The 12,417-nt window shown below is 48.5% G+C and overlaps 1 protein-coding gene across 2 annotated transcripts in view; it reads left to right on the forward strand.

Annotated features, from left to right (window-relative positions):
• LOC119174610 (uncharacterized) overlaps positions 1 to 12,417 on the forward strand; it is a 288,473-nt gene that overhangs the window by 245,062 nt on the left and 30,994 nt on the right. Inside the window, exon 1 of one of the 2 annotated variants that reach the window (XM_037425595.2) lies at positions 3,529 to 4,647. The exons of the other annotated variant lie outside the window; for it this stretch is intronic. The gene's annotated coding sequence lies outside the window, so the exon portion shown is untranslated. Of the gene's footprint in view, positions 1 to 3,528; positions 4,648 to 12,417 lie in introns of those variants that run through there. 2 annotated transcript variants of the gene reach the window in all.

Below are 12,417 nucleotides of genomic sequence, written 5' to 3' on the forward strand. Positions count from 1 at the left end.
CCAAGGGGTATAACTTTTTGGTAACTAGCCTTATAGCCGAAGTAAGCCAGTATAATGAAAACAAAGGAAAAAGTGTATAGGGATCGAGTGAACTGTGAGTGTATATATATATATATATATATATATATATATATATATATATATATATATATATATATATATATATATATATATATATATATATATATATATATATATATATATATATATATATATATATAGACAGAGAGAAAGAGAGGGAAAATCAAGTGAATAAACAAAGAACTGGCAGCTGACGAACCCACTACCTCCGTCGCGAAGCTCTGACGATATATCTGGGGCGATAGCTTTTGTGATCCGGTCCATTATTTTTTTTTATGGATTCGTGTGTATGCATGTACTGCACAGTGTCAATTTTTATGAAAGGGAACACGCGAGCGCGTGGCCTGCGCTCTGCTGCGGCTGCCTACAGCACCATCAGCCGACAGATAAAGAAAGCGCATCCGCTTTTGGCGACATCGCCCGATGCGATACCGGAATTGGGGCACAATTTAGCAGCTCTTGTCAAACGGTCATGCCTTGATGTTTTGTTTGCTAGCAGATGGCGCAAAAAGCGGACGCGCTTTCTTTATCGGTCGGTTGATGGTGTTGAGGCAGCCGCAGCAGAGCGCAGGCCACGCGCTCGCGTGTTCCCTTTCTTAAAAATATACACTAGAGTGTGTTGGAGGGGAAGTAGGCGCGGGGAGGGGGGAGGGGGGGGGGTGGACGTCGAGGCGTGTTACTAGCCCTTCTCACACATACCACCCTCTTCCGTGCAACCATTTTCTCGTCTCGTTCAGTTCCACTCCACGAAAACCGTCCGACATCGAAGCTCAAAGCGCGCGAGCTTGTTTGAGTGGCTGGCGAGATGACGTGCGTCGACATCATCATCATTTAACATCTTCATCTCGAACATCATCATCATTACCATCATCATAATCTTGTTTCTGTTTCTTAGTTCTGTTTCTCTGTGAGGTCATAGACATGCTGGACTATTATTACTATTATTATTATTATTATTATTATTATTATTATTATTATTATTATTATTATTATTATTATTATTATTATTATTATTATTATTTAAGACTAAAGTGCTGATCTGTTCCGTTGCTTCTGAACTCGGCCCTTCGAAATGCGCCCGCTTCGACGTTAACGGGCATCGTTGTGGCAACACTGAGACTGCTGTCTTGTCAGCGATGGGCGACCATACGAAGTCAACCGCCTCAATCAGGGCTGTGATAGATTTTCTTAAAATTACAGGACTGGACAGCATACTTGAGCGAAACCAATGCGATGTGGTTCTTAAATATATATGCATGACGTTTTTCTTTCCCCATCGTCACCCATAATCACTCTTTTCCCCCTCCCTTTCCCCGATGCGGAGTAGCAGGCTACAGCGCACTAGTGCAGGCCGACCTCTCTGCCTTCCAATAATTCATCTCTCCCTCCATTCCGGCCCCGTGATCGCTCTGTATACTCTCAAGCTCTCTAATTTAGATAACGCTCACGACACTTTTGCTTCTGCCGCATCACTTGTAAGTTGTATGGACGGATGTTGCGTTATGGTGCACGTATAGACGCCGTTTTCGAGGAGGAAAGGAGGGTTTACGAGCACTCGGGTTATTGACTTGGCTCTTTTTCGAGGAAGGTACACGGGAATAGCCCTCCTGTGTATACGGTGCTATAGATAAGACGACAGCGTCTAACTGTACCTGGGCTGTATAGCGCGGCTCACTTGACGGAAAAACCAGTGCACAGTCTCAGCTTGCGCCTTCCACGCCACGATAGCCTGGAAGGCGCGTATTCTTGCAGTAATCGCCACTGCGCACGAGTGCCGGAAGATGGTATACTGATAACGCCGTTTTTTCTTCATTGCGCTTATACAACGCGCTATATTCATTGCTTAACTCAAACACGTGACGCTCTTCTTGCTTCATTGTACGCGATGTTTTTCAATCGCTTTTCGTCCATGCATATAACCTGTCTCCTCGAGTGTACTCTTAAGGCTCGAAGGGAATAAAAGCGTGCATATAATTGCCCAAAGTATATCGCTAAGTGATGTAGTGATGGGTGTTTCGCGATTCTGATTGAATATCAGCGAAGATCAAACTCAATCGCAGCGGCCCGTCATTTCAGTGCCCGAGGCATACATTCGAGTATATACTGTATGCGACCAAAACGAAACAAAACGAAACAAAAAAGTGAGGAAAGACAGTAAGCTCTGGCCTGTTCATCGAAAAACGGTTGGCTCAAAGGGGTCGCGGCGAATGAAAATGTCGCTTCTGAAACGACTGCACGCAACCGCCGACAGCGTCACGTACTAAATTGGTTATGTCACCGTAAGTTGAGTAGACCTAAATGGACGTTTTGCCTATCGAGCATGTTCTTTCCTCCATGCTATCGGGGTTCATGGAACTCCAGGTGCGCGCAAGGGACTCACATAGGCGTCTTTGCCGTATACGTGATCCGCGTCTATACCCTCCTTGACTGACGTCACCCAATTGGTGTTTCCGCATTGCCGCTTTAGGAACGTACTTAACTCTGGTGCAGTGATTGAATAATTTCCTGCGGTTCGTGCGACGTTCAGGTTTTCTTTATACTTCCTGAAGTCCTGAGAACACAGTACCGAGAGTCGTCTATATTCATACGCTAGCCGCCCGTCAATTTAAGGTAGGGTGGTAGCGGTCAGTGTGGGTCCTCGGTGATTACGGCGAGCCCGGACCTGCACCTTCGTTCTAGTACCCACCGTTGCCATGCACAGCCTATGATCTCTTCCGTCGCACCTTCAGGTTGCCCATTAGATCGCTTAACGCGTGCGATAGGTTCTGCCTGCTCCGATCTCGGGGGTCACTGTTCACCTCGCCTTCGTTACGCCGTTTAGATCCTCGTGTCAACTCGCGCACCGTGCCCCTTAATCTCAGAGGTCGCGGTACCTCTTCGCTATGCCGTTTAAATCCTGCTCTGAGACATGCGATAGCCGCCCAGATCACGGAGGTCACGGTGCACCTTCATTGGACCACTAGATAGATCGTTCTAGCACGCGCCGGGCCCGCAACGAAGGCACGCGCGCGACGCCTCTTTCCTGGTGGCGACGCGAAAAACGCCCGCTTTCGCCGATATCACCGCTCCTCCTGCTGATGCTGCTGTCCAGAGGAGAAAACCGGTTGCCTTCTTTCTTTTTTTCCTTCTATCAGGGGCCGGCCAACAACAAGCCCGGGCGCTATTAGTAGGCATTGCCCGAACGCTTGCCCTGGCGAAGAAAAGAGAAAGCGCCGGTGTGTGCAAGGCTATATGCCTTGCGTGCCTGGCAGGCTGGAGGGGGGAAATTTAGCAATCGCGCTTTGCCGAGGTATAGGACACGCGGCCGCAGCGCAAGTGAAACGAGCTGACGTGACTGATGGCGATGTTTCCAAGTTAAGGAAAGAGGATGAGGAGCAGGAAAAGAGGAGGAGAAGGCAGCGACTCGCGGTCCCGTCCTGAGCAGTCTTGCCCGCTTTGCTGGCCGATCAAGCAGCGTGCCTGACGCTGGTCTCCAAAGGACTATGTGTGTGCATCAGTGCGCGCGCTACACTTTGAATGTTTCGTGCTCTGAAACGTCGTAAAAACGAAGTCCTGCCCGGCCGGATCTTCTAGTTATTCGATCCCCTGTTCGTGCCTGGGATTATCTCATCTCATTCGCCCAGTTCCCTTCTCGGACGACTGAACAGCCACAGTTGCGCAAGTCGGCGAAGCTCCGTGTCGTCTGAAACCCAGCTCTCGCGGCTCACTTGAGTCATAGCGTGAGTCACCCGAAGAAAAAACCACCGCTGCTGTTAGCAGTCGTTGCCTCTATAGGTGCCTCTATCGTTATCTCTCATCCCTCGCCCTTTTATCTCTGCTATCTCAGTGTTTGCAGAGATTACGCGGGGCTTTGTAAGGAACGACGCCAAGCTTCGTGTGCGAAACTTTTTTTTCTGCTCCATTGTTGCGGAGAGCATCACCTCTGCGCGAAGAGCGTGCGCTTCTTTCGTCTCAAACTATCGAGGCAAAACGGAACTTTCCCGTGGCTCGTCCAATCGCTAGTGCGAGTGCTCTCAAGAGTGTTTTTGAATGCTCGTGCGATTCGTAAACCCATCGTGCTAGCCGTTTCTGTGATAACGGCGTCCGGAGACGCGAACGCTTCATATGGCAGTGCAACTTGCGTCCAATTGAAGATCTGCTACAGTGCGTGCGACAGTGTTGTCTACCGTCAACCTGTTGGGTGTTTACTGTTCTGCTTGTATAGCTTGTCTTTGAGAAGGAGATGGTGCGTTCGATTTTGTGCATTCGAGTGGACGAACCGTGCGCGGTGTGCGAGTGCGGCGTGTTCTGATTGGTCTATCGTTTTCTTCGAGGCACATTCGACGCTGACGTGCGCGACGTACTTTGCGTCGTTGCCAACTTCAGTGTGACCAATTGCAGCGTCGAACGGCCTTCAGTACGTGTATCTCGCACATGGCGCGAGCCTCTCTACGTGTCTGAAGGTGTGCGAGTTGTGGGAACCTCTGAAATAACGTCGGAATGTAGTGGCTCGGGCGCGAGGTTGAAGAACGAAAAATGCCCTAGGTGCCGGCGAGGCCATGAAGCGCTTGGATATTTGCGTTTAAGGTAAGTGGCGCACACTCCTCAAAAATGTGCTTCGAGACTTCAAACCGAAAGAAAATATTATTTTTTGTTTTTATTTAATTAATATTTTTTACGAGGAGGTGGATGCCATCAGTGCATACAGCGGTATATATAAACATCTCGCTGGACTTTTAGCAATGTTCTAAGAGACTGTTACTCAAGAGCTGGAGTCACCAATTGCTAAAGCAACTGGGGAATCAGCAGGTGTAACAGATAGTCAGTGCAATCGTTGAAACATGCGGAGCGAAGAAAGTGATTCTTTTCGCGATCGACCTCATTGTATGAGACCCATCTCACCCGTTAAATCGACTCTAGGTCTAATTAAATGAACATGATTTGCCTTCTGATGTGCGTGAGTAACCCAGGCGTGTATGTGTCGCGTGTGCGTGCGTGCGTGCATGTGTTTTTTTTTTTTCATTGCATTTGTGAACGTGCGTGAGCGCCTTGTCCGATCCTACGTGCATGATGGTCCGTCGAAATTTCATTATTCCGTAGAGCACCGAATGGACCTTATCAGCACATCCCACACCTCGGACCCATCACACCTGTCTATAGCAGCGCATGCTAGGGACAGGTATTGTCGCAGCGTACTACGGCACGAGTGTGATGGTTGTATTAATTGTGACGCTCGTCAGTTTATTGCTGATAGCTGTGATCAACAGGAGTGATATTAACTTTCTTTTTGCGTGATACAGTAGGCCGTAGCCTATCCGCGCTTTGTCGCTTGAGAAGTTACTTGCTGAGAAGGCTTTACTTTGCGGTTCTCTTCAACTAATTTTGTACCGCACGTTAACATTTGGCCTCAACATACTTGAGATACACATTCATAACGTACCGATTAACGTAACGCACAGATTAAGCATGTACTTTCCTAATGTACCCGTACCCCAACATGGAGACCTTGGCGTGTGGCGGTTCACCTGATTCAATGTGCTTCTTGAGTGGTATTACCTTCTGTGCGTGAATAACCAAAAAAAAAAAACGATATTTGATGTTCCAGTAGCCTTAGCGGAACATCAGACTTCGCCGCCCACTACGTTTGTACTCCAACATGGCGGTTTCGATGACGTCAGCGCAAGCCATCTGTACGATAATCCAATGTTGGTTGTATGGGTCGCACGCCGCTAGCAAACAAACTGAATGAGACTGAATATCTTCTCGCGAATTTCATGCATATCAGGTGATGCAGTCGCACGTGGCAAAACTCGCACCTATACATTCTCGGTAAAACTTTCGCTAAACTGCGCGGAATCTTGTCTTCTTCTGCTGTTGATACACACAGATGAACGCCGCTAAAGAACGTAATGACCGGTATAACGAATGATTTCTTACGTCCCGAACGTTATCGTGCTCGACATCTAAAATTACGTGAACTGTGTGAAGGAGTATTTCGAAGATCCCGAGCTGTTTATTGTGTAAATGGCTTTCGTTCTCTACGTTGTGTGGGTAAGTCAGCCACGAAACACTGCATTGAACTCGCGACGACTGCCCCATTTTATAGATTAGTCTCACATAAACATCATCATGATCATCATCGTCAAGCTTCAACTCCACCTGAGACCATGCAGGGTGAAACGTACCTAGGCTGCAGAGTATACTACAGTCTCTCGAAAATTGAAGCTTAGTACAGAAAAGTGAACAGTTACTTCTTCACCAACTTCACTAGGGGATCAACAGCACTCTCTCTCTGTCTCTCTCTACCATGAGTGTTTGGAACGTCTCAAGAAGGCTATGCTTTGTGCTCGCAGCGTTGTAGCCTGGTGAAACGTATGATAGATGGAGGCATGAAAGAGCAAAGGAAAGCTGGGTAAAAGACCAGAGTAGGCTGATTCGGGGATTTACCTTGCTTTTAATTTGTACTATGCCCACTTCGCGTTCGCATTAGCCAGTTCCGGACGTGTTCTCCGGCATTCTATACCATAGGGTCTGTTGAGCTGACCCGAAGAAAATAAAGAATAAGGAGCGACAGCGGCTTCTGGGAAAGAACAGAGAGAGAGAGAGAGCGACGGGACGCAAGGGGGGGGGGGGAGAGAGACGTGCGACTTGCGAGACTCGGTGCAATGCCATGACGTGTCCGGCAGGCTTGCTCGCGCGATACCCGATGCCGCAGTGCTTGCTCCTTTTCTCTATTTTCTATCTTTGCATAGCGTGCACTGCTTAACGCCGTTTCAGAGCGTCCTTATCGGCAGCTGCACAGCGCCTCGCTCGGCGGTTTTGTTCTTTTCTGGCTGCGAGATAGGCGCGTCGGAACTCAGCCGAGGTAGGGTGTACTAGCCGTAGCCTAGCTAGCGAGTTAGCTAGCTTGCGCATTCGGATTCCCATGCCTCGTGAGCGCACCCGCTTGGTGGTAAACAGGGGTGTCGGTTTCGGCGTGTTACACGAGCAAGAGCATTCGACGTCTGGTGAAAAAAAAAAAGAATCTTAGGTGCAACGGCGTGGGATTCGACTGTACGATTCAGCGTTATCGCGATGTCGTCGGGAGAGTGACAAAGAGAGATCCTGTGAATGTTCCGAGAGGGTTAGAATTTGAACATTCTATGAATGTTCAAATTTTTCGTATCGAGACCAGTAGGCCATTTCATTAATGAAGCTAGCTTTCCTGTGATGCAGTTTGCCCAACTAATGGCGACTACATAGTCACTTCTGCAAACAACATGTTCAAGCACTGCTAGCTTGCGCTATGATGCTATGTCGCGGGAAAAGTGGACGGAGCTCTCTCGACATGAACTAACACAATAGACAAGCCCCTAACACGTGCAACTGGCACCTCGTTTCCACTTGAACCACGAGAGGGGCCGCCGGTAGTTGGGTGAATATGCAGCGCAGGAAAGCGCACTTGCAGATTCTGAAGGGCGAGTCTTGAAGATTTCGGGTGAAACTAAGTTCCAGGGTGCTTGCAGCCCACATAGACGAACGTTAGCTAGCTTGAACATTCGTGGGTTCCAAATGTTCGTGTTACAGCCGTGAGATGCGACGACGAGAATGAGCTACCTATACATGGGCTGAACTTTAACGCGGGGTGTTAGCGCTTGTACACAAGACTTGAGGATGATGAAAACTTTAATGAGGTCCAGGAAAGACGAAGGGGACACTCCCCTGTGTCATAATGTCCGATGTATAGTCCGGCGGGATTTTATAGAGGCACATGTCCGCCCATTCGCTTCGCTGCTCTGCGATCGATGTGTCAGCATTTTCGAGACATGCCGCGTTCGTTTCCGGTTTTCTCGCCACCTTGGATGTGCCGTGTGTGGCCTCCGCCATTGTCCGTGGTCGTTGAGTGGGACAGCTCTGCAGAGTGCCCGTTTCCCGCGGTGTGCAGTTTGGAAGTGCGTGAGTCTCCGACAGTTAATCGTTGGACGCCTTTTTTTTTCTTTCTCTCTCTATCTCTACGCGTAGTTCGTTAAGTAGATGTCCCGCCGCATGTCGCTAGAGCACTGTGTCGTTGCATAAGCATAGCGTGCTGAACGAACGCTTTACACAACTTTACAGGGCCGTAGCCACAAATTTTGCAGTGCTTAGCGCTGTGCAGGAGTTCGGCTTGTCGTCCATCCGCTGTGTCACGTCGCCCGGTCACGCAGTGGTCAGTGCGATTCTCAAACAAGGCTTCAAATGCTGAAACTCCGGCGCAGTATACCCTAACAAGGCCTAAAGTGATATAAACTACAGAAATAACCAAGAATTAATAGCAGTAGCTTGCCCGAATTCGCGGATGCCTCCGAAGGATCCGGCTCATGCTCACGCCGCGAAACAGAGGCGGACACCGTCTTGGTAAGCGCGCTATTACCAAAAATAACGCTGAGCCGTGCTACGCGCTTTCTGAGGTTTCAGGGTAGTGAATATACATTAGGTGCATGAACTGTATCTACGCCGAGACTTACACAGGAATAACATGCATTGGCACTGCATTAAACACAAAATTAGCGCTGGACTAGAGTAGTATTAGCGCAATACATTAAGCGCTGGGTTTACTTTATTTTTCAGAGGAGGGGGAGGGTGAAAGGGAATTTTCACTAATTTTCGTGACGGTTAAATGACGCCTAATCTTGCTAAATTTATGCTCTAATATTGTGTATCCCTTACAACTGTTAACTTCAGCTATGCCCCATTTTGGTATCACTTCTTATACTCTTTTTACTGTGTAAAGTGGAAAAAAGAGAGGTTTCCTGACGTATTGGTCAAAGTTCAACTTCCGGTTTGCTGATAAGCGACTTCTGGTGTGCTCTATGAAAAAAAAAATAACCTCGCCAGGTGGTGGCGCCATGAGAACCGAGAGATGCGAACTCATGACGTGGCCATAATCCACCCATTTATAGACGTATACCGCAGGTGGCAGACAGGTACGCGTTGCGTTCGCCTCCGGCAAAGGCCGCGTTGACGACCCAGTATTGCTCAGCTTTCCCGCCAGGCCTTGCATCGTGGCGCTCCCGTCGCATACCTAGTAAAGCTCCAATTTACGATGTTTATATGTGTGCACCGCACTTTGTGTATCGCTGCCACTATGTCGTAACGGGTATAGTGATTGGCCTGCCTGCTTATGTATAACCGGTATGTTTCCGTCGCCCAGCGCACGCTCTCTGAGTCTCAGTGTTGCTTGATGTTCAAGGAAATGCATGACGGGTGAAAGCCGGCGCTTCCGGCAACCTGCGCGCTCAGCGTCGAGGGCGACAAAAGGTCTTTTTTTTAATTTTTTTTTAAATTTTTAGTGAGATTGCGCTTCTCAGTCGACTGGTTTCATTTTAGCGCTTGTCTTCTGCGCTTGCAACTTCTCAATTGTTCTAGCTATGTGCCGCGTAAATGATATGGAAGAGGTACATAATTGGTAGACAAGTCGATTGTTCATGACACTGAACGCAGACGTGATATTGATTGCATAATGCATTGGTGTTTACACCCGCCACGGTATTCGCATGGTGCTTGACTACATACCCGCAGGTGGCGAGACTGAATCACGGCCGCAGCCGCGGCCACATCTTCGATGTAGGCGAAAACGCTGTAGGCCCGTGTGCTTAGATTTAAGCGCGCCTTACAGGAACCCAGGTGGTCAAAACTTCCAGAACCCCAGCTTCTCTCATAATCGTGTCGTGGTTCCGTGACATAAAACACCAATAGTAATCACAAATACTAATTTTTGTGTGGGCAGCGTAAAACCTACATAACCATCGGTTTTCCTGAAGTTACCTAGTCGTCTAACCAGTTCTTCAAGTATGCGTGCTAATACGGTAAATACCGGAGCCACCACTCAGCGTTTTTCTGTTCTTATATCGCAGTGTTGAAGGCTAACATGTGCCCTTGCATGTATAAAATTAAAAAAAAAAAATAAACGACGCAAGTAGGCTTTTTCTCATAAAGAGGGTTATTGCAGAAAAGCCAGCTTTAGCGAACACCGCACTCGAAACATGGAATACCGCGTTTGAAAACATGGAGGGTAATTATGAAAGTAAGGGTAAAGGTTTTTTTATTCGTATAGGAAAATAAAATAAATGAGAGAACACGCATTTTCATACATGAGAATGTGATTTAGTGGTTGAAAAAAAAAAGAAAGCTTACGTAGGCGATTAACTACTAGGAATGAGATCTGCCGAACTAGTTTAGCGGCTTAGGTGTTGAGTATGTGATGCAAACAACACCCGTTTATATAAATCTATCGCTCGTTAAACAGCGCCAGGGGGTGGGGATCAATATTATTACGGATTTCACCACTGTACGACGTATACATCGTAGCCGTATCGTAGCTTTAGCACGTAAAAGCCTACAATTTATCCGCAGATTCGTTTCTCTTTCATGCGTGATTCAACATGTCAAACGCCTCCATATGAAGCGCGTGGTGCTTGGTTCAATCGCAGTCGACTTTTGATTTCACCAAGGCGTGGCAACATTCGATGCGGCCGCGTTGGCGTTCACTCTTACGGATGAGCTAACCCTGTAGAAAAAAAAAATGCATAAGTAGTTTTCTCCTTACCAATACTGTTACTGCAGAAAAGCCAGCTTTGACGAGCAACACTTAAATTCGAAAATTTGCGTGGAGGTTATTGTGGTGGTGTTCGTCATGGAATGCGAGCGCACATCATGAAGTAATGCAGAGCTTCTTACAACTATGACAGATCTTTATTATTCACATTTCTGCAATTTTGTCGACAATTCTCTGACAACTTCCTCCACAAGCCTTACGCCCTGTCCCCATATCTAGCTTTTGCGCGCCCTCTTGGTTGCATCCACGCGCTTCGCTTAAAAAAGCAACGAAAATAATAATAAAGGACGCTGTTTAAACAGAATCCGAAAGGTGGGAACTGGGTGCGGCAATCACCTGCAAATCTCGCAAGGCTAGATCCGCTGACAACCTTCAACATCCTCTTCCTCTTGCGCAAGTAAAACATCAAAAATCATCGAAACGGGTGGGTGACTAATATCGTAATTAAAGTAGAACAAATTATTCGGGAATGCGTGCCTGTGGCGCTTTCTCACTTCGGCGGTTCCTTCGATGTCCCTGTGCCCCGTTTTCTCTCTGTGTCTTCTCTTTTAACGCGCTCCTCGCGATCGCTTTTCCCGAGCTTCGATAACAAGCGTGGCGGCTTCCTTTTCGGCTCCTCTGTCTGGGCCCCCACCCCTAGTCCCAAAGCAATGGCCCCTCCGTATCGTTCTGTGTTGGTGAATTTCGTTTTCTCTCATCTCTATGCAAGGCGAGTGAAACCGCCCCTCAGCACACCTACCGCCCGTTTCCGACCTCGGCTGTGGCAGGGGCTCGGCTTGTGGCACGCCGATGGATAGGGTGCGTGCCGGGGTGGTGGTAACATTCTCTAGGTTCGGGAGAGAGAGAAAGCGAGAGAGCCCCCATCGTAGCGACCCCTCTCCCTCTACCATTGTATGCACGCACGGGTGCCGGCGTCTTCTTCGACTCATCGTCATCGTATCCACGTAACAATCCCTGCGTCCGTACCACCGCCGACGCTTCTTTTTCTCTCTTTCCCGATTCTCACCTCCCGCCTTCTCAGGAAGCACATTCTTACGCAAGGCGGTCACCCATGGGTCATGGCACGGCCTCGTCACCTCCTCCCTTCTCTCATTGTTTCGTGTTTTGTTACCGCTAATATATTTCTTTACAGCAGCAAAGCCTCGCACGCTGTCTTCCTGCGGCGCGGTCACGCAACGGAACCGCGGCGTTCGTCCGGGGGGACCCCTTGGAATTGGCACGAGCGGCGTTTTACTACGCGGCCATGTTAGCGGCGGCAGCTGCCGTTGGGCGAGGCTGTTGCGTTGCTTGGATGGCCGCGTGCTCGCTAGTCCACGTCCGACCGTGCATCGTCCCCGGCAGGTGCGGTGAGTCTCTAGCTCCAGCCGCACCTTCGCCGTAGGATCCAGTGATGCAGCTGTCGACAAAAGCTCCTCTGCTACCTTATAAGGGCAGTGTGTACTGCAAACGAGAATCGCCGATCCTTCTCCGAGCTGTGTCATGGGGCACAGAAAATCAAACAGTCCGGCGCAACACACTCAAATTGTTGTATATGTATGTGCGCGCGCACAGTTTAGTCGGGATCGAGTATATGGACAGTGTTTCTATCGAATGGTGGTGGTGGTAGTGGTTAGAAGGAAGAGGAAAAAGGCACCTAATTTCTGTCTGCCTTCTGGCGACACGGCGCAGTGCCTTATAGGGGTGGGAGGAAGGAGGGATAAAAATAATAGAAGGAAAATAGACGAAGAAGTAGACAGGTCCTTGGGAGGGAGACAGTGTTTCTAATGTAACAGCAAATGGCCTGC

This window comes from Rhipicephalus microplus, chromosome 5 (genome assembly GCF_043290135.1).
Source record: "Rhipicephalus microplus isolate Deutch F79 chromosome 5, USDA_Rmic, whole genome shotgun sequence".
In the NCBI taxonomy this organism is placed as follows: Eukaryota; Metazoa; Arthropoda; class Arachnida; order Ixodida; family Ixodidae; genus Rhipicephalus; species Rhipicephalus microplus.